General features: G+C 42.9%; 1 long non-coding RNA gene across 6 annotated transcripts in view; it reads right to left on the bottom strand.

The window, feature by feature from the left end:
* Window positions 1-3,691: 3,691 nt before the first annotated feature.
* LOC138113408 (uncharacterized) overlaps window positions 3,692-21,072 on the bottom strand; it is a 28,829-nt gene continuing 11,448 nt past the window's right edge. For 5 of the 6 annotated variants that reach the window (XR_011152148.1, XR_011152147.1, XR_011152150.1 and 2 more), the window contains 2 exons: window positions 14,574-14,679; window positions 3,692-4,552 (listed from right to left, as the gene is read on the bottom strand). This is a non-coding gene — a long non-coding RNA (uncharacterized lncRNA). Of the gene's footprint in view, window positions 4,553-14,573; window positions 14,680-17,903; window positions 17,956-21,072 lie in introns of those variants that run through there. The other variant, XR_011152151.1, reaches the window with a different exon arrangement.

Raw genomic sequence — 21,072 nt, 5'->3', positions numbered from 1 at the left:
TTACTTTCAGAAGTAGTTTTTTCACAACATATTTGTTTGGAAGATTTTGCTGTCTCTTCCTCTTTTTCTATTTTCAGACAGCTTTGTTTAGTGGGAAATAGAAACAAAAATGCAGCTCTTTTAGCAATTACTCAATATTTCAAAATTGATCCAGTAAAATAAAGAATTATTCGGAGCTCATGGGACACACACACACACACACACACACACACACTCCTTATTCTCTAATCCTTCCAAGGAAAAAAATGTCCAAATAGTCATTTTGAAAAGTTGCTGGGAGTACACAGACAGCTGTTCCTCATACATACTGCAAATGTTTCTTTTAAATTCCTACGGACGCAAGAGTTTGATACCAGGCCAGTACCTCTAGAAATGGAGAAAACTAAATACACCCCATACTGATGCTTTTACTGTCCCAACAAACTTTCTCCCACAACTAAAATGTTAAAACTTTTACCCCACATCCCACATTGGGAGATTAGTCCAATAACTAATGTTCTGTCCAAGTAAAATACATTTTGTCATTGCTTGAAAATGTTACCTTTCACAGAAGTATAGTATTTCTGACCAGCAGGGAACATATGTCAACATTATCTATTATTACACAATGTCAGGACCAGAAAGGGAAGGTGGGTGGTGGATGTTAATAACAACTTAAGCGATTTTCTAAAAGAGGCATTTGAGAAGTACAAAGCCAGAAGTTTTGAATGTTTTGTCTGATTGTAGCTGTGTCAGCAACCTGCCCCCACCACTAGCACAAACCTAATTCTGCCTGTGACCCAGTGCCTAGTTCTCTTTTCAATTTGAGCCAACACATTGCTAAACTGGAAAGTTTGAAAAATACCTTCGAAAACTTCTCCACCAAAAGGAAAGAGGAAAAAAAAAAAGAAAAGAAAAACTTATGATCAGTCCTGGTGGAAGTGTTAAGGCTGCAATTTTAAGACCGAGATTTTTCACTTTGATTTTCTTTAACACTGTGTTAAACTGCTTTTCGTGTGCTGCTACCCATGACTATATTTGTCTGCAGAGTGTCTTCATGTTAAACTTTTTTTTCTTGGTGGAAAGGCACAGTCCCATGAGGCAGACTAACTCAGAAACCATCTTCCTGTTCTAGACAAGGAATTTGAAAATTGGGGGTCACCCCACATCCTGCCACAGATTCCTCATGTGGCCCGAGCCATGTCACTCTGCCCCCCTCACTCCTCGATGTCCAGGGTGCAGCCTCTCCAAGGTGTTGTGGGATGCCTGTGCCAGAGACCAGGACACAACTACAGCAAAAAGACCTTCCAAACACCTGAGGTAAACAGCCAACTGCAGTGTGTACTTACCCCATGTGTGTGAGAGGTTTCCCTTCCACAGCCAAACATGAACTGCTCATTCGGGTGCCGGGAGATGCTCGGAGGCAGCATCAGGATGTTGAACAATCACAGAATCATAAAATCCCAGCATGATTTTAATTGGAAAAGACCTTAAAACCCATATTATTCCACTCCCTGCCATGGGCAGGGACACCTTCCATTAGACCACGTTGCTCCAAGCCCTGTCCTTGGCCTTGATGATGGACCCTTTGGATGCTCCCCAGGGCAGCTTTCATATCCCTCTGCACCACCCAGGTTTCAAAGCTGTCTGAGCAGTTTTAAGATGACCAGACAACCATTTTTGGCATGGACTTGTGTATAAAACCCTTACTGCAGGAAAGTTTGGGAAACTCTTATTTCCCACCAGCATGCCTGCAAACAGAAATGGAACAGGCAAAAGTTGGCGCTGAATAAATCAGAGGGAGACGAGCAGTGATGCTGTTATTCAGCCACGTTTCCAGCAGTAATTCTGTTACTGGAAATGTTGAAATTAATGTCTTCAGCATCTCCCTTCCACTGTCTAGTGCTAAATCAGAGAAAAAAGCTGGAGGAGGGAGGTCTGTAGTGCTTACCTGTGTGGAAGCCCATACAGGACCGCTCCCTGCCGCCAACACCGCAGGGCAGTGAACAAGAGGGACCCCATGGGCTGAAAAGAGAGAGGAAAATGGCACTGGCCTTAAAATAATTGCTGTGTGTGAGGCAAGTTTGGTGCAGGTATTTCTTAAGCAGCACTTTTCCACTGTGTGAGAAGAATGTGGTGGTTCCAATCTCACCACTCCATGAAGATCAGCCAGCCCCTCAGCATCATTCTGGTATTTGGGTAGAGCTGCCATTAAACCCTGTTTTACACACAACCATGTCAAATAATGGGCCTCACGTTCAATTTTCCAAGCTGGATTTGGGTGCTGAGAAAGGAAAATTTCTTCCCCCACCACAAACACGCTAGTGTCAAAGCTGCTGGGCCCATATTTCCTCACCTTTTCGTTTTGTTTGTTTCATTTTGTTTTCATATCTGTTTCAAAAATCTATGTAATTTCTTTGCAGTGTGTTCTTTCCCCAAAAGCAAATCCTTCAGGGTATTTATTCCCCTCAAAATACAAATTATTCTGTTCCCCAGTAATTATCTGTTTTGCATATAGTTACACAGCTGAATCAGAAGCAGCAAGATATGAATAAATATATAAATAATGGACACACCGAGGTGTAGTTTCTCATGTTTAACATAACACAGGGGAATACATTTTTATAACAAGCCAGTAAATGTTGCAAACTGATGTTTTCAATTCCAGTGACTTAGAATTAACTTCTAACTGTGAGAGCTAAACTAGCTGCAGTCTTTTATAATCTCATGCTTTAAAGTTATAATGGTCTTTTTTCATCTGCTGTGAAAGAAGAAATTATATTTTACTAGGAGATGGTAAAGGTAAACCACGGGAAAAAAAGTACACTTCAAACTGCTTAAATATAATTATTTTTGTTCCATGTGATTTCACTCAGTGATATAAAGGAGAGCTGGGTTAGCCTGTTGGAGTGGGAACGTGCTGGTGAGTAGAGAAAAGCACATATTGTTTGGCAATGCTTGAGGCATTTACATGAAAAAAAAGGAGAAATATAGCAAAAACTGTAGAAAAACTGGAGGAAAACCACTTCTTTTTCCCCATAAGCAGCAGTTCAAACACCTATCAAAAGCAAAACTTAGCCCTGTGTCTTTTTTATGAGGCCGAAACCAGTACATTTAGAAAAATTTTCATCCAAAAAATCCCCAAATCCTCTTTGGATGCACACGTTCCTCTAAGCTGTGGCAAGAGGTTGTGTTCGCCTTGGGTAGGTTTGGACCAGACCAAAGCTGCCCCCAAGATATTTTTAATGAGCATTTTTTTACATCACTGACCTACAGCACTTTTGTGACCCCTGCCACCCCACCTCGGTGCTCTGCAGGGCTGGAGGCACCCCAAGGCCACCACCACTTGCCCCACAAGGCTCCTGAGAATCCACCACTCCTGAACATGGGCTGCAAAATTCAAATGCAGCCTGAACAGGAGCTTGCTGGCCTGACTCTGCTTCTTTGGGAATGAGGTTGGAGCTCTGAACTCAGATCTGAACCTGGATCTTGGGTTTAGATCCAAGGGTTTTTGGGTTGGGCCCCATCTCTAGTAAAGAAAAGCATAAAAAGAGATGAAAAGATAATTGTAGAAACTTAAAAGCCAGCACTGCATTCTTTTAAAATTACAAATTAAGCTATAAGCGATTCCAAACTATGCTGTTTTTATTAAAAATGACTTAATAATCTAATCTTCCTTTCCTTTCTCTTGGAATTTATCCTATATCCCAGTAATCACACATAGAAATTACACAACACCACGTTGGATACCCCTGACAATATAAACACAATTGTTTATCCAGAAGCATTATAGGTTCATGCAAAAATACAGCATTTAAAGCTTGTGGTCAGATCAAGAAACCACAAGTATAATTGTTTGTTTATCCAGCCAAGCATTACTCCACTGTGTAAGTTTATGGGGGGGGGGTTGAATTTATTTATTTATTCCTAACCTGTTTTAAAGTTGTGGAGTGAAGGCAGATGATGAAAGGCGAAAGGGAACATTTTGAATAAGGAAATCGCGCCTTTGTCGTAGCTCATCTTACCCTGCTTCATCCTACCAGGGAAGCCTCGTGATAACAAGGCCCTTTGGTGGAATTTCGACATATTTTTCCCTTTAGTTCGGGGCAGCTGGTTTCTTTCCTCTCGGAGGAGAGAGACGAAGTATATTTATCACTCCAGCAGTGACTCAAAACAAACAGGAAATCTTCATCAGCAGGCTCCTGGGCAAGGCAGATACCAAGGTACTGGCAGAAAGGAAACAGAGGCTTTGGGCTGTGGGAGTCCGACACGCAGCATATTCTGCAGCAACAGCAGATAACTCAGCTGGAGAGCCACCAAATTATTTTTAAATTACAAAAAAAAAATAATAGAAAGGTGATCCTGAAGTAACTGAGAGCACTCATGGCATCCATGGGGGTGGCTGAGTTGGACATCCAGCCTGGACACGTGCTGGGAACCTGGGAGAGGGAGGAAACCTGTGTGCTGGCCGGGCTGGGAGGTTTTGCTTTGATCCCGTGGCTTAGGAAACCCATTCCTTTTGCCTCAGCAAGCCCTTCTTTAAAAGCAGAGGTTTCCGGCTGGGATGGTCACCCTGCAACCAGGAGGGAGGTAAAAAGCTAAGAAAAACAACAGCAAAAAAACCCTCAACTGTTAATAATTTTAACCTTTGATAAGATTATTCATATTTATTAATGGTGTGTTAGTAATTTCAATTGTTGATACAATTATTTATGCTTATGGGTAATTTTAGAAAGGCCTCTGAAAACAAGATAATAAGTGGTCCAGCAATGATGATTCCTCCTGCACTGGTTAGAGACAGTCCTGACACAGGAACTGTTCTGTAGGGTTGGTTGTGGAGTTTTCTTCCCTCTCTTTCCCCACCAGCGTCATGAAACATTAAACTCAAATACTTCAGTCCATCTGAAGAACAAAACACAAGGACAGCACAAGACTGACCCTTGTCTGCTCCTTGGAGACATCTCTGCTAAATGGCTGCAAGGACACTTCGAGGCTGTAGGGCTGACACCACACCAAACACGGACTGGGAAAAGTCATAATCTGCATCCCCTGCTCCTCTGCATCTCCCCAGGCATTTGCAGTTTACTGTGGCCAGAGACGGGGCACGATGATCCCTGGGTCTGACCTGCTGTGGGCTTATCTCCAGAGCTGGCAGGAGCTAGTGGGGCTGGCCAGGACACTGTTGGGTGGTTAAAAGGAGACTCGTGCACCTTAAGATGTGTGCCCACCTTCCCTTGCTCCTGGCCAACCCTGGACAGCTGCAGCACTGAGAGCCTTCCACACCAACCTGCCCTCTTGAGCCAGATGCAGCCCTTGACCTGGGAGGAGCCTGGAAGGGTGAGTTCTGCAGGGACATTTCTACATGTCCAGGCTGGGCTTGGTTGGAGCTTTCACAGCCAGTCCTCCAAGGCACCAGATGCATGCCCTTATCGCTGAGCTGCACCCTGTGACACCAACCTCAACGTCTCACCACAGAAATCCAGCCTTCTATTAATAAGGATGACTGGCTTGGCTGCGAACCTAAGGTGCAAGGGGCTGATAGAGGGAACACCAGACACCCACATCCTTGCAAACAGTTGGAGGGGCAGCGTGCTCACATGCAAACACTGTCTGACTATGGAAATGACAGCATGAAATCACCATGGCCTGAGACATCCCAGACACAATAAGCATTAGCAGTGAAGGAGCCAGTGTAAAAGCAAGTGCTTCATCCTGGCTCATTCGCAACCTCCACGGGACTGCCCTACAGAAAGCTGGCTAAGGTCTATGTCAGAGATGACTACCAAAACCTCTGGGTCGGGACAACTCTTCTTGGGAAGCATCTGGCTGGATGTATCACCACTGTGCTGACTCACAGATGTGTCAAGGCATAGAGTCAAGCTAGGTGGGTAGTTCTGGAGAGTTTCTCCGGAGACCAGACTGTCTGTATCATCCTAAGGAACTGTGTGGTCTAACCAGCACCTCAGTCAGTGCCAGGCAAGGGAAACCTGGTGACAGTCTCTGCATGGTGTGCTGTAGGTGAGAAGCTCAAGTTCATGGAATCACAGAATCCCAGAAAGGGTTGGAAGGGACCTTAAAGATCCTTCCCAGCCCCTGCCATGGGCAGGGACACGTTGCACTACACCAGGTTGCTCCAAGCCCTGTCCAAGTTAACAAGGAGAGAAAACACCAGGGTTGTAAATAAGAAATATGTGGTACAAGAGTGCTGGAGGCTCCCTACTGCTTGAACTCGTCTGTTTCCAGCACAAAGCAGTTTTGTTTCAAGTGTGTAAGCTTTACTGGAACATTATGTTGACTGCATACCTACCAGATCAGGCAAAACTCCCACACAGCCTGAACTCCAGAGCATCAAGAGTTTGGAAAGGCCACGGTGAGTGGGGCTCCCAGCCCACCCTCATCATTACAGCTGGCACAGACCATGACAAAGCAGCATGGCCAATGTGCCGTGCCAATCTCTGCTGCTGAGGGAGGTGACACAGCCCAAGACTTTCGCCTTCCTCTCAGAAGAGTCAGCTGGAAAGCAAGGCACAGGAAAGCCCTCAGCTGTGACTGGATCACGGGCAGTAGCATGAGGTCCAGAAAGTGATTGGTCAGGCACTGGAACAGGCTGCCCAGGGAAATGGTGGAATCACCATCCCTGGAAGTGTTCCAAAGGTGTGTGGATGTAGCGCAAGGGGATATGGCTTAGTGGTGAACACGGTGGTGCTGGGTTAATTGAGAGGCTCAATGATCTTAGAGGTCTCTTTCAGCCTTAATGATCCTATGATGTTCATGCCTTAGTTTGGAAATGGCCCCTTGCCTTACCGATGAGTCTTTGCCTGCTCACTGACTCAAATGAATGGCACACTCACTTTTAGTTATTCACCACTAAAACTAAAGATCCAAAGGTGTGAGATAACTAAAGAAAGTGTCACACTGAAGATGTGACTTGCAGTCACGAGGAGCAAGTGGCAGAGCCAAGAGCAGAGCAGAGATCCATAACTCATACTCAGTGCTGTACCTACCTCCTCAGACCTCAGCAGGGTTCAAGCAATTAGCACTAACTCTGTGCCTAAAGGTCAGCTTTGAAAGGATGCAAGAACAGTCTTTGGTCATTCTGGCTAGCCTGTACTAGTCTGGAGTTTGCCATCTGCAAGCCAAGGAATGCTAGAGTGCAACATCTTTCCACCACATGTCTTTCCATCCCTTTCCTTGCCTCTGGCACAGCCTTAACAGCCAGGGCTGGGGTGAGCAGTCAGTGTGTGACAGGAGGGGTGTGACCTTCCACATGGCAGCAGAGCAGCCCAGCTAGGCAGGGTCCCTGCTCCCAAAGTGAGGTGCAGGCTCTGTGCTCTCACTGATCTTCACCAGCTACACTGAAAATACTGCACAGCACAGGCCTTTGGAATCTGCTCTCCAAGTGAGAGAGGATTATTGGCTTGGTGATGAAGTGCACTAGTCAGGACTGGGAGACGAAAGGAATTATTTTCCCTTGGTATTGCTCTGTGTCATCTTGTTTGATTACAATATTTTTTCCTTTTAAATGTGTGTTTTCCTCCTCCTAACCTTTGAACAACTTTGTGTTGAAACTGAAGGTCTATATGTTATGCTATTACATATTGCACCGTGTCCAGGATCCAGATCCTGGGCATTTGCCCACCTGCCACATTGCACCACAACAAACCTAAGGTGCCATCCTGCTACAGATCCATCAACAGGCCAGAAAGATGCTTGGATGGCCCCAAAGCAAAGCAACACACACACACATCTTCCCTAGGAGACAGCGCTCCAGCAAAGCACTCAAAGCCACAGGTGTAATTGATTTTTATCACGCTTCCTTTTTAAAATCAAAAAGGCACATTTTCCAAGCTGATATTCACATGGGATATATATAAATCCTGATTCTTAAGGAGGGTCAGGAAAACAGATTGGAGGAATCAAAAGGGGGGAATTTATGCGGAATCCAGAAACACAGAGAGGCAGCAGAGAAAAGCGTTGTGCATTCAAGTGCTTAAGTCCTGCTCAACTCCATGATGACAAACAAACAAACAAACCCCGTGTCTCTTTTTCTCAGCTCAGTGATTACAGCAAACCCACAGTGCCAGCTTCAGACTGGCAAGGCAACTAGCACTGCTCACAAAAACAAATTCGATGCTTTTTTTTTTTGCTTTTTTTTTTGCTTTTTTTGTTTTGTTTTGTTTGTTTTTTGTTGGATGATTTAATTATAAAGATCTTCCACACTCTCACCTATTTCCTTACCATCAGTAGAGCCACTGCTATTGTTTCAGGCTTATGAAATAGCAAAAACTGAGGAATGAAGGCAAAAAATGAAGAAAGCATACTGCACACACAGAAGAAATGAAGTATTTTCTTTCAAAGTGAGAGTGCAAAAAGGAAACTCAGGAAACCCATGTTGCCACGGTAATTCTGCTCTGCCTCAGAGCTCCCACCCAGGAAAGGTGTCTCTGATGTTACCTAGGTGTCATCCAAACAAAAATAGTTCCAAAACAGATACCTGAAACCCCTTTTTTCTCCTAACTCAGCACTTCAGCTGGAAGCAAGAAATAAATGAGAGTAAAAACTTCTAACCAAAAAATTAATAAAAAGTTAATTATTAGGAGAGAGGTGAACTCCTAGGATGCCTTAGTGCCTGGATCCTAACCTGGCTGCCCTACTATTCTGGGCTCATCGAGATATCCAGAATACTAATTTAGAATTAGGGCATTAGGGAAAAAAAATCTCCTGCTTTAAAAACGGAAAACAGTTATTCAGTTATTTCTTGAACAAATACACTTCAAACAATGTGAAGGAAATGGCACTTCCCATTTATATGAGTTTACCAACAACAAACACGATGAAAAGGACAAAGACTATTTCAGGTTTGTGAGGGCTGTCTGTTGTAGCACACTGTCCCATGCTGCAGCCAGTACAGTACTTGCAGGATCTGAGAAATTTAAATTCTCAGAAATCCCCAGCACAAGCCACTGTTCATTATAAATGCAGTAGGAGGTTATTGTGTCCCAGAGCATCATCCATAGAATCCCAGAATGGTTTGGGTTGGAAGGGACCTAAAAGATCATCTCATTCCACCCCCTGCCATGGGCAGGGACACCTTCCACTATCCCAGGGTGCTCCAAGCCCCATCCAGCCTGGCCCTGGACACTTCCAGGGATACAGGGAGAGCAACAGCTTCTCTGGGCACCCTGTGCCAGGGCCTTACCACCCTCACAGTCAAAAATTTCTTCCTAATATCCAATCTAAACCTGCCCTCTGTCATTTTAAAGCCATTCCCCGTGTCCTATCACTGCATGTCCTTGTAAATATCTCCTCTCCAGCCTTCATGAGGGTAATTCTGCCTCTGAGGAACAAATCAGCCACTACTGCACACGAACCTCCTGTGAGTCCCTGTCCCTACACAGCTCAACTCCTGCACCACCACAATTCGCTCCTCCTCCTCCTGGGCCCACAAAGGTGGGTTCTGAGCTTTTAAATGCTACTTCAGTCAAGAAAACCCCACTCCTTCAAAGCAACAGGTTGCTCTCTTTGGGGCAGATTTAAGAGGAGCAGAGCCTGCACCAGAACATCCAATAGGCAATGTCTGCTCTGTGCTTAACCTATGCAAATCAGGAGCAAATGTAATGATGTTAGCAGCCCATCAGCAGTTTGGCTGGGGTAACAACAACCATAGGGAGATAAGATAAGGCTGTAGGCTTTCAAGGTTGGGAAATAAAGTATCAGGATTACCAGAGCGGTTTATAGAGACTGTTCTCCCACCCTCTTCTAAGAAACAAAACTGATCCTTTGCACTTCACCCCGAGGGAGGAAAATAGTCATTAGCTTTACATTACAAAGATACATACAATAACTGTCTCTCTAAGATCAGCCTTGCCTACCCCGAGTAGCCACATGTGTGTACAGCTGTAGTTTTTTCCATTGTGACACAACCTACCCTTACTGTGACCCTCTCTCATCAGGTCATTTCTAAAACGCAGCTCTCTGTGAACTGGGACCATGTTCTGTTGGTTTGCACAGCTCCTACTTTTTTGCCACTATAAATAGAAGAAACAACTTTGCCTGGCGTGTTCTCCTCCGAATTATTTTGTCGGTTAAACAAACCTTTAACTGTTTCAGATAAAGCCAAGCAGAAGGTGTTTTTTCCAAACATCCCAAGTGAAGGAGTGCATTTCCTGCTTCCCTAATTCAACCTACGGCATCAGACATCTGTAACTCTGTTTACATTCCAGCCCTTCACAACTTAATACCGCTTGAAGCATCAATAATATAGGGCACATTTCTGACTGCTCTTTAGATATTTTTTTATCTCCATGGGACTTCCTGGTTTGGGATTTTGTAGTTTACAGTTTCTCACTAATAGTAACTAGCTGCAGCATTTGGCCTTAAGAGTTTACATATTATTTAACTGGATATAAGCAGCCTATTTTAATTACAGTAAAGAGCCCTGTAGAGGCCTTGTCTGTTTTTTCCCCCTCCAACTATATCAGTTGGCTTAATAAAGATATTACCACTCCCTATAAACCAGGCTGTGATCAAGCTCCTAGATATGCTAGGCTTTTATAACATACTTTTACCACTTTAAAAAAACAAGTCCTATCAGATCTTCAAGCACTCAGATGTCCATGGCTTTAATGAAGGCAGTGTGAGCTTTCTGTAGCTCACACACATTTTAGTTTCTGTGTGTGCACATTCCAGCACTTCTAAGAAAATCACTCACCCCCCCACAACCAAGAGTCATCTACTCCTGTCACTGTAGTACAGCTTAGCTTTGCACTGTATGGGCTGCACTCCTAGGACAAGCTGCCCTTTCCCTGGGAGATGTAGAGCTTAGGCTTCCATCTCCCTTGCCTACAGGGCCAGGAAGAGGCCTGTTCCTACAAGGGACACCTTTCCATGAGCAGGGACACTTTCCACTAGACCTGGTTGCCCCAAGCCGCATCCAACCTTGGACACTTCCAGGGATCCAGGGCCAGCCCCAGCTTCTCTGGACAACCTGTGCCAGGGCCTCACCACCCTCACAGGAAAGAATTTCTTCCTGGTCTCTAATCTAAACCTGCTCTCTGTCAGTTTGGAGCCATTGCCCTTGTCCTGTCACTCAAGGTCCTTGTCCAAAGTCCCTCTCCAGGTCTCTTGGAGCCTCTTTAGGCACTGGAAGGGGCTCTAAGGTCTCCCCAGAGCATTCTCTCCTCCAGGCTGAACAACCCCAACATTCAGCCTAACCCTACCTGTATCCCTGATGCCTCTCTGTCCTCATCTTCAGGTCCTATCTTCATATTTCTCGCATGCTGTCACTACACATGCTCTCTCACCTTCATTTAGATAATTCTCCATAATTTATTCCATTCTATTTGAGAGCAAAATTCATGCCCAGTGTTGGCACTATGTGCAACTAACCCTTATTCACACCAGCCAGCATCTTGCTGCTGTTGATGTTTCATTGAATCCTGCATGTGAAGCCAAGGTGAGACACAGAGACTTCGGTTGTCTTATTTCACAGGGCTGCTTTCCTCTGCAAGGTGTCAAATTAGTACCTGAACATCACCTACCAAATCAGCCTCGCATATTCACGACTCTTCTAACATTTGCAAGCAGCATTACTACAAAGGAAAGCTGGAGACAGCTTGATTAAGCAACTTGCCCAAGGTCATACAGGAAGTTGTAGAAGAGTTGAAAACAAAAGCCAGATCTTCTTAGCTCCTCTCCAACCCTCTCTGGAATGAAAAGGCCAAACTGCTGTGTGGAAGTATTAGCAGAGTCATAGATCTCATCCTATAAATTTCATAATGAATTCACAGCTTAGCAAAGAAAATGCACAGAGCTCCCAGTACTTTTTTCCCAGGAAAAACGTGCAACCCCACGGTGGCAGCTGGGAAGTGTTCCCCAAGCTCTGAGTGGTGCTGGCTGTGGCCACAGACCCTCTGCTTACACAGAAAGAGGAAAACAGGGAACAGCACTATCCTGCAAGGCTACTTAATGCAAACGGGTTCTGCCATGCTTTTTCCAGCCACTTCCCACCTCTCCAAGAAAGTGAAAAAAGTGCATCTACTGGAAAAGCTACTGAAGTCACCCAAGAGCGAGCATGAAATCGTTCGGGATAGCAAAAGGAGCATCCAGAGTGTAACAAAGGCGGTATTTATGTCTATACTTCTCCCTGTCTGCGTGGCTCTCAGTGATAGCCACAGGAACAAACAATAGCCTTGGCCCCTTGGCTGCAAACGGTTCGCTGCAGAGGCCCAATTAGTCGTGGAAAGTCTAAACACAGGCACAGGAATCCGCTAATGCGGACAGGCCTGCACAATAGGGTCTCATCCTGGCTCTGCCCTGCTCCTGCTCACCACAACCTTGCTGGGAGGAGAACCCCCCACCACCAGCGAGGCTCTTCCCACAGAGAGGTCCTGCTCCACCTCAAAGCCCAGTGCAAATGTGCACAGCTCCACTTGCTTTGGGGAGGATTCTGGCTCCGGGCAGCATCAAGCTCATGCCCAGCAAGATGAGTTGGGTGATCTCAGGCTCGCTACCCGCCCAACAGGCCACACGTGTGTGCACATACAGGCAAAGGGCACTTTAAGAGTGATCTCCCTCCCCAAATCTCCATCAGGTTCAGGCCCTGCTGACACAAACACTTCAAACAGCCCAGGCAGCCTCAAGAGCAGTGCCAAGAGCAGATAGAGGCTTCAACATTGTCTCGGTACACAGGATGCTGGCCTGACATCATTTAGTGGAGACAATGCTCGCCCTCTTTCTTTGGGAACCACGTAAAAAAACTTGGCCGAATATAAAACAACTTCAAAGACACATTTCTGTGCCAGCCAGGATGCATCAAAGTTGGGAAAGGAACGACCCGATTCACCTGATCCAGAGAGCTGATAGAGAAGCGCGGGGAAGCGGCTTTTATCGATGTACCTTCCCAGCACTTCCTTCCTGCCCCCGATGCTATTTAAACCCCTTGCCTACCTCCAGCCAGACCTGCCCGTCCTCCGCTCTAAGGAGGAGAAAGGAAAAAGCAAAGGGAAGCCCTAAAAAAAGGCGTCCCTGCAAATTTCTGTGCAGTTACCGGGCAGTCATATCCTTCTGCTTTCCCCTGAAAAATCAAGTATCACCTTATCGTTTCCTCACCAAGATTAACTCCTGCTTCCTGAAGAGTATTTCTGAGGTAGAAAGCAGAGGTGGTGGAAAAAAAAAAATAAAAATAAGGAGGGGGGGGAAGCTGAAAAGCCCAATCTGTCAAGCTGCATTTTAGAAGAAAGGAAAACTGAAAAGTGAACGTATTTAACATGAGCTATTTCCTGCACTCAGGAGGGAAGAAAGCATGCTACTAACTGTGTGCATGAGGAGATCTGCACTAGTGTTATCTCTGACCTGCAGCTTAGCCCTTGTGTCTCAGCTGCCAAAAAGCTCCTATTCAACGTTATGCTGAGTTCATCAATGCTCCACGTGTCAGGATCCTAACAGGAAAAAGCAGGACAGACAGTCACTCTATTCAACTGCCTGGGGACCCCATGACAACTAAAATCCCCTTGCAGACTGTCCATATCAACCTACGGCAGGTCAGAGCGCATAACCCCTCCAGAACCGCAAGCCTGGGCCCACACCCTTTCCCCTTGTCAACATTGTCACTTTAAAACAGCCCATCTAGCCTTATCACCAAACCTGGAGTAAGTATGACAATTAAGATGGATTGCAAAGCCTGCATGCGCTTTACAATTAACAATAACTTGGCAGCGTGTCCCACGCAACTGTTGGGTGGTATGGTATGGCAAGAACTTTATCCCTGCTTAGTACTGCATTAGCATATTTAGTAGGCTGCAAGACATAATTCCTCAGATATGAACATATTTTTGTCTTTTCAAAAAATCTGCAATTAAGCCATAACGTGCAGGCAGTGTGCAGCCGGCGGTAAACTTTGGTATTAGGGGGACTGTGCTGAAACGGCCTTTTCTGACCTTCTGTCAATTATCTATTTAATAAGGAATATATTCAATTTTTTTTAAAAGTGTCTTAGCAGGCTCTTTGCTAGGAAGTGACAATATTCAGGAAACTACAGCTGATATTCAGCCCTGTATTCCCTGTGAAGAGCACAGTGCTTAAGAGGGTCTGGGGGCAGGTATTTGAAAGCCGGGGCATTTTGTTGGGGGGCTTATCTCAATTTTTGGTTTAGAAATGGCAAACTCTTTCTTTCTGCTTTGAATTTTTAAACTGTAGGGTTAACTAATTGTTTGTGGAAAAGAAATACACCCCATTTAAGAAGCATCTTCCTTTGTGTGTTGCGTAGCTCTTTTTATCCTGTCCAGGATTCTCATGTTTATAGGTAAATTAACAGCCTTCCAAAGTAATTAAATGCATTTAAGGAGCAGTTATTTAGCATGGCCTAACTTTATCGATTTCCTCCATGCTGCACAAGACACTCTCAACCCCACTAAGCTTTTTAAGTCTGTTTACAGTGTACATTTATCTAGAAAATCTGATCAGGTGGGGGGGGGGGGGGGGGGGGGGGAGGCAAAGATCTTGCCTCGATAACCCGGACATTGTCCCCCTTGACATCTGTGTTGCTGGTGGACAGGATATCCTGCCAAATGCAAGAAGACAACTGCGTGACCCACCTTGGGCGAGGGGCACCGCGGGCTGATGCGAGCACAGCGGGAGCGGGTGCTGCCTCTCCCCTCCCGGAGCCACATCCTCGGCACACAAAGAGCAGCCAGAGAACCTCTGCAAAAGAAAGCCAGGGGAAGGCAAAGTAGATAAATAAATAAATAAATAAATAAATAAATAAATAGGCAGTTTAGGTGAGTAGCACATATTCGATAAGGGAAAGCAGATGAGGGCAACAAATGCAATTCAGCAGACAAAGTCTTTCTTCATAAACCCGGCAGAGGAACGGATTAAACCACCTGGCAATCTTGGCAGGAAAAAAAGAAAATCTCAGGCGGTGACAAAACCAAACAGGTGGAACAGGTATAAAACTTTTGCTTCCCAATAATACCCCTCTCTTCCCTGGAATGCTTGGACAGGTGCAGAAGTTCAAGTTACAGCGTGGAAGTGGCAAATAAATACACAGCATTAGTGTCTGACGTGCTCGGCGAGCAACCGGGGATGTTAATAACTGGCAAGGTACACTAATCTCTGATTGCAACATTTGGTTTACCTTAATCTGGAGGGACAGCTGTATTAAAGAGGGAATTATACTAATCAGTTCAAGGCCCTTGCATATAAAACTTCCCATTAGGCTTAAAGTACAACAGCTTACGCTCATTCTCTAGGAGCCTTACATCTGGTTCTGAATAAGGCTGTCTCTCATTTGCAAGGTACAAACCGAAAACAAGGGAGGGGGGAGCTGACAGTTGCTGGAGGATGGTTGATAGAAGAACAAGCTACTAATTCTTTGAAATTTTTTACAGCACAAAACTGGCTGTAAGGCATCTTAATACTAAAAAAACAGGCATGTGTTATCAACCCTAGGCCATTTTTTCCTGTTACCGGAGGTGACCAACATAAAATAAAATTGATGATGTCAGTCAAAAACAGCTAAGCACAAAGCTTGGCTTTGTTATCTTAAGTCAGAAGGTATGATAGGCCATGCCATATGGCTGTAATCCTCCTATATCTCCCATCACCTAACAGGCAACCTTCATGTAGCATGACCTTATTTGGCTGGTCTCAGGTTAGGGCTGCCCAAAGGGGATTTTTCTGTTTCTGCTATATCCAAAGGTTTATGTTGATTTTTTTTTTCTCTTTTTTTTCTTTTTTTTTTTTTTTGAGCCCTGCAAACTATAAATCCGACTGATTACTCTGCACTCTTTTGCTTGACTGAGCCTTTACAATCAGACATCCCCGTTAACAATAAGCTCCTAATGAATCAAACATCTATGGCATTAGTTTCACCTAGCTGCCTCTTTCCCATGCACTGCAGCTCTTTGTCAGACCTGGCTTGATGAGAAAAGCTAGTGACACTTGGTGCACCTATTGATAAACAATTCAGTAATGAGGGGCATAACAAAAATTACCTAAAACAACCTGATTAAAAATGACAGGCAAAGGGTACTACAGAGCTTTGCAGTTAAGGTAACTCCTGTATGTCGGGAGGGATGGAAAAAATAATTAGGTGCAACACAACTTGCTTTAAAATTACAAGTTTGAACTCACATTTTGGCACTTTTTTCTTCCCCCCCCCCCTTTTTTTTCGGGACTAGGAGTTTGATGGGTGTTAAAAGGAAAATGTTCCATCATACTTTATAAGAGATTCATCTTTTTTGCAGAAAATTTGCAACTCAATAAGCTTTTTCTCTCTCCTTTTTGAAGCAGCACATTAATGGCAAAATGCACTGCTATTTGCAATCCAACTTTCTATCTATAGCAAATTCCTATATTATAACTCAGCATTTTACTTCCTTTGTTTAAATATTGGTTTTGTTGGTTAAAAGAACATGTGGGCTGTAAACAAAGGATAAATAAGCTGTGAAAATAAAAGCAAGCTCCAAGGAATAAATAAGAACAAAATGGAAAAGACTGCACCGGGCTCCTGCAATGAACACAGGGATCTCTTTGTGAGAGGGGAAAAAAATGTGTTAAAAGGGCACATACTGCAACTCTGAGGCAAACTTTGAAATGGAAGTGTGGAAGCATAAGAGCATTTGATTCCAAATCAGCAATGTGTGGGTTTGCATTTGCGTAGCAGCATGTTGGGAGGGTTTCAATCAGTGCACAGATGCACTTGAAAATCAAATATGGACATGGGGAATGTTTTTGGATATAGCAAATGAGGACTGATGACATGTTTACACTTTGCACATGGATCCAGTACAAAACCATACCCTGCAAAAGAAACAATAACCACCATTTGCTGCTTTTCAGGGCTGGAACAAAATGGTGGCAAAGGAAGGGAATACAAGGGAATGTCTATTCTCACCTGGGAGAGGGCTGCACCAATTCCCTGCCTCCAGGCTCATTTTGCTCATCTATCACTTGAGAAGGGGACTTTTTAACCAATATTGAAAAAAAATAAAGATACATAGGCTTGAAAAACAACAGTGTGAGAGGAAAAGGGAAGAAAAGGCAAGTTTCAAACATCAGTGATGCCTTTCTATGCTGTCAAAATATTTTCTTTACAGAAGAATTAAAATTATAGTTGGAATGTTGCTGGAATGAAATAGGGAATAATTGTAAGCAAATGCACTTTCATCGTCTCCAATGGAAAATTGCCATTTTGACATTATTTCAGTATCTGGCTCTATAGCTCCTTAAAGGAGAAATTCCTGGCTTATAAATCACATATTCCAAGCTATGCTGAGTTGTTAATGAAAGTTTATCAAGATGGCAAAACTTTTTTTAAAAAGGAAATAGTAGTTGCAGGCAATTGCATCTGACCAGACTACAACGTATCCCTCTGGAAGGCAGCTCCAGCTCACAGTATGAAGTAATGGTTTGTGAATGTTTTCCAAGCCCTGATGCATATTTTACATTTCAAAGAAAGGGACAAAAGTTAGCTATCTATGAAAACAGGGACAAACATCTGTTCTACACTTTCTCCCAATCAGACATTAAAGAAATGCACAGGAACTAATACCCCGAGTTTTAAACTTTTATGAAGAGCTGATTCCAAACTTTTAAGAGGGTATCGTTACAGTTCAAATAGTCCTTCAGACATTTGACTTCTGCTACTGATTATTAATAATAATCATCCCATTTTCCCTTACACTTTTCAGCATGAATTCAGAATGTCAAAGCTAATTTTCTCATCAGCCTCAGGCTTTTTTAAAACGTCGCAAACGTGAGACTTCAGTTCTCTTCTCACACAGTTGGGGTTTGCCACAGCAAGGGGTTAGAGTATTCAACTTCCACAACTGTGCATGGGGTCAGCATCTGTCCAACTGAGACCCAACAGCTGGATTTTTACAGAAGTACCTGAATCTGAGGTCTCTTGGCCCTCTTTCTGGCACATGTCCAGCCTGAAGCCCATGGTTTTGTCTTGGAGGTTTTGGAACCTGGCTGGAATTGTGAACGGAATGAAAATGGAATTATCTAAACAAAGTCAAGCAACAGATTTCATGAGAAATTTGTGCAGGTATTTAGGTATTTAGATAAGATGCCAAACCATTGAATTTTAACACCTTCCTCTCTGTGTGTTGCTAGAGAGGATTCACAATTATGCTTTGCACCACACTGTCCTATCTGATGCCCTGAAATGATAACAAATAGCTTCAGTGTGAAGCCATTCCCCCTTGTCCTGTCACTCCATGACCTCATCCAAAGTCCCTCTCCAGCTCTCTTGTAGCCCTTTAGGTACTGGAAGGTATCTGTGACCAATCAGTGATCACAGGTACAATATATCTATCAATTTCTTCAGCTCTGTCCTTTAAACTTCTATTTTCTGGATATATCCTCCTTTCCCTAAAGGATTTAGCAAAAAGGCAAAACAAACTCCAGCAAGTGATGCTTCCTTACATTACAAGCTCAGTGAGAGGTGCATCTAATCATGGCTTCCTCCAGATTTGGCTTCAGCCCCCCTGCCATGTTTTTTGTCCAGTGTTTGTACATCCAACAGCAAAAGGAGGAACATGTAAAATGTCCAGGTATGTGTGTGACAGCATAAAAGTTATAAGATATTATTCTTATTAAACATCACCAGCCTTATAAAACTATGCAAACCATATTTAGGAAAGTAATTTCTGGGTTGTTTCCTTTCTAGTACAGAGTAAGGCATTTCCATTTGTTTCTCAAATAAGAACGCAAAGTGTCATTTCCTGTTGATAGCCAACAATAAATACATTTGTGCTTTGGAAGCCCTTTCATGCTTCATCTTTTTTACTTGGGAAAGGAACAGACAATCCAATTGCTATAAATTTATCATGATTTCCAGCTGATAGAAGTCACTGTAGTGCCATGGTTGTCACCCAAGTGAGATTCTGAGTGGAAGCTAACACAGGTTAACCTTCCAGTCATACACAGAGCCAGAACTGACTCCATGGAGCCAGGGCTGAGCTGGTGGATACCAGCACTACCCCCATCATCATGGGACAAAATAACACATAGAATAATTCTATCACTTTCCCTCATGCAGCTTTTGAGCATGAGCCTATTTGATATTAGAGCCAGCTTAGTCAATTCACTGTAAGGGCACTCTTATATAAGAAAGCAAAAACTCATCAAATTCATAATTCAGCTTCAGCTGGTTCTGATGCTCAGTGGGCAGACATGAGCTCAGCTGTTTGCCTCAACAGAAGAAACTTTATTTCCATTGACAGTAAATTTGGCCTTTACTTCACGTTTTGGGAGAGAATCTTGAAAAACAACTTGCACCAGGATCATCTTTTTTCCCCCTGTTTCTGACAGCTTCATTGGAATAGACTCTTACCTGACTATGCAGTAAGGCCAAGGTTGAAATTAAAAACAAAATAAAGGAGACATATCAAAAAATTCAATTCTCAGTTTTGGTTTTAAAATTATTTGTTGTAAAGTGAAACCTGAAACTTACCACCAATATTAGGGCAAGGTTTTTCAAGGCTGTAGGTGAGCCAGAATGTGAACCTGCTTAATATTGAAATTCCCTTAGAATGAGACAGTCAGAGCAGTGAGGTTGGTCCCTTTGAGGCATCTCACTATCAGCAATGCAGTCAAAGGGTACTCTTACCTTCTCTGATATTTATCAGATAAAAATAAAATTTGTAGCGCTTCAGCTGCCCCATAGTTAATGGCAAAGTTATATTTATTTTTTAGCACTTGAAGATCTGTCCTGATTAAATAAAACAGCCAATTAGGAAAGACGACAAATTTATGTAAGCCATATAGTCAGTATGTTCTCCCTATCACCACAGAGACTAGATGATTTTTCCCACCACAGGTCTCTAGTCCAACACTTGCACAAAATTCTGAATTTGAGAAGTGCCACAATTTTAAAAGATTTTCCTGAAAGCCAGGCATTGAGAATTTAGGTGCCTTTCCTCAGGGCAACATCTTGTTTAGATCAGGAGATCATTTTCCTTCCCTGCTCTTGAAAAACATTTTGCTATTCACTCGGTGTGTCCTATTAGCAGAAAATAGAGAAAGTTCTGATGCATCATAGCACGCATCTGAAATTCTAATTAACAAGAAGTCATCTGTAGTTGTCCAACATCATATTATTAATTCACAAAGCAATAAAGGGATATATTTCAGACTGAATGAGAAAATAGGTACGGAACGGGGTCAGGGTATTTCACTACACATAATTTGTCATGATCTTTAACTATTTCGAACCTACAAAAGTCAAGTTGTACAATGCCTTGCCATGAATAGAATTTCTCACCTATATAAAGCAGTTACACCACTATGATTTACTCTCGTGAACTTAAAACCTAAATTAGTTCTAAATCTGTATAACCCAGGGTTGCATAAGGAAGTATATTTTTACTGTGAATATGTAAACTTTTGCCCTTCATGTATTTCTGAGCAAGAAAGGCTCTTCTAGGGCCACTATAATATATAATATATAATATATAATATATAATATATAATATATAATATATAATATATAATATATAATATATAATATATAATATATAATATATAATATATAATATATAATATATAATATATGACATATAATATATAATATGTATACATAATATATATATATAATAATATAAATATATAACATGTAATATATAATATATAATATATATTGTATGTTTTTTGGCACTATGATCAATACCCAAATTAATTAGTTGGAAAATTATATTTGGTAACAGGAATGGTAGTTTTGACAATTAAAAAGGCACATTTCGGTTAAATTCTAACCAACTTTATATTCCAAAAGTCTTAGGAATACTTCTTTTTATCCTATACACTGAAAATGCAGGTTTTTCAAAATTCCTGGCCCCTGAGTAAAACTTTCTTCTTCCTTCTTGTTTCAAAAAATTAACTTCAAGGTAAAATATTGGGAAATGCAGAATGATTCATTCATTCAACCAGTACTTTTCCAGCAAGAGGTTGCTCAGTTACTAGAATTTTATACAATTAGTGCTCTGAGAATGCTTTAAATGCAAACCTGCAAAAGGAAAGTAAAAGCAAATCAAAGTTAATCTTGACTGGCTGGGACAAAATGCTTAAATCAATATGGTGATGGCT

Source organism: Aphelocoma coerulescens, chromosome 7, assembly GCF_041296385.1.
Source record: "Aphelocoma coerulescens isolate FSJ_1873_10779 chromosome 7, UR_Acoe_1.0, whole genome shotgun sequence".
Lineage (NCBI taxonomy): Eukaryota > Metazoa > Chordata > Aves > Passeriformes > Corvidae > Aphelocoma > Aphelocoma coerulescens.
This window is presented reverse-complemented; position numbering and strand designations above follow the sequence as displayed.